This window comes from Eurypyga helias, unplaced genomic scaffold, assembly GCF_000690775.1.
Source record: "Eurypyga helias isolate BGI_N326 unplaced genomic scaffold, ASM69077v1 scaffold41015, whole genome shotgun sequence".
NCBI lineage: Eukaryota > Metazoa > Chordata > Aves > Eurypygiformes > Eurypygidae > Eurypyga > Eurypyga helias.
In genome coordinates, this window is record NW_010252851.1 from 296 (window position 1) to 1,983 (window position 1,688).

The following is a 1,688-nucleotide window of genomic DNA, read 5'->3' on the forward strand; positions in this document are numbered from 1 at the left end:
CATTCTGGTTTGCTGGGGGCTCCTAAGCTGAGGAGAAGCCCCTCACCCGCAGCGGCCTGCGGCAGAGCCTGGACCCGGGCGGCAGCGGCCTCCCCGCCGCAGCCACTTGTCTCTGCAGGAAGCAGAAGCGCGGAGCTTCCCGGCAGCGACGCAACAAGCACGAGACCCAACGAGCAGCCCGGGGAGGGAGTGACTCAACACCACCCACACACACGGGCTCTTTACTCCAACTCGGCCCCTTCCTGCGTGGGTCACAGGGGTCCCCACGTGCCACCCCAGCCCTGCGGAGCCCCTCGCCCTCGCAGCAGCAGGAGGGAAGCCCACCCGGCTCTGCTCCAACAGCACTGAGCCAGCACCGGGGCTCACTGAAAGCAAAGCACTCGGGCTCCAGAACAACTGAATCCACCAAGCATGTGCCTTTGAAAACCATTTTTATTTAAATAAGACTTTAAATACATTACAGAAAACATTAAAAATGAAACCAAACGTTACTTCACAGGGCATGAGGCAGCAGGTGCCAGGGACACAGAAGCTCTGCGGCTCTATCTACAATAACACTCATTAGTCCAAAATTGATCCCTTGTCAGAAGTTTAAGCCAAGGCAACGGCTCCTTTGCATACTCTAGCCCGCTGGCTTGGGCTTGCAGGGTACCAGCACCTGCCAGGCCCGAACTGCAGCCATCCAGCCTTGAAGTCACTTCAGTTCCTCCTCTTCCCCAGATCCTGCCACCAGGAGCCACCACTGCCTAGAGGGAAGGCGCCATCGCCCCGTGCCATGTCGCGGCTCGGTGCCTCGCTGCGGGTAGGACTGCGGGAGGCACCGGGAGAATGACCGTCCATCGGCACGAAGAGCAGCTGGGCTGAGGAGCGATCCGGACGGCCTCTGGACTGACAGGCCGAGTCCCTTGGCTTAACTTGGAACATCTAGTTACTTTCAGCTTCAGGCTGGACCATGCCAAAGGCCCGATTTACCTCTGTTAAATGAGGGACAGGAAGACGAGATAGCATGGGCTCTTGTCAGTTTATTACATCACTGAATTACACTAGTCCAGACTGAGCAGTGGACCCAAAGTTGTTACATTACACAAACCGGCTGGTTTTAAACTTATGACAAGGGACAGATGGGAATCTCATGGTACGGAAATCTTCTCGCGTAAAGCTTCAGTGACCCACAGGCACCTAAAACCCATGGACTTTCAGCTGGTCGTCTTTAGCCAGTCCGATCTGCAAGAAAGAAAACGCACTGTGCAGCACAGCGAAGCAGAGGGCTCTCTGTGCGCGTGCCGGCTAGGCCGCCGCAGAGCTGTCACACTCCTGCTCCCCCCTAAAGCAGGGAACGAGGATCAGACCGCCGCTGCCAATCCCTGCAGGATGCTAACTGCCTCAAACACCGATTTCAAGAACAGAACGAGCTTCCTCCATCAGCCCACCCTTGCAGCGCGAGGAAAACAGAACCCGTGTGGTTAGCGGGAGACGCTCGGCTGAACGCTCGGCCCGCAGGCGCAAGGACCGCGGACACCCTACCTCTACGAGGAACTGGCATATGTTCTTGCGCTGGTCGCCCTGCAACTGAATCACTTCTCCATATTCGGGGTGTTCGATTACAGTTCCATTGCAGGCAAATTTCTACGACAAAGAGGAAGGCCGCCTCAGTCCGGCGTAAATCACAATCGCCACCCCCCGCCCCG

At 57.2% G+C, this 1,688-nt stretch overlaps 1 long non-coding RNA gene across 1 annotated transcript; it reads right to left on the bottom strand.

The window, feature by feature from the left end:
- Positions 1 to 1,003: 1,003 nt before the first annotated feature.
- Positions 1,004 to 1,630, bottom strand: LOC104510297. Its single transcript, XR_727895.1, has 2 exons — positions 1,525 to 1,630; positions 1,004 to 1,224 (listed from the first exon to the last, which is right to left on the bottom strand). It is a non-coding gene; the product is annotated as an uncharacterized LOC104510297 (long non-coding RNA).
- Between the last annotated feature and the right edge of the window lie 58 nt (positions 1,631 to 1,688).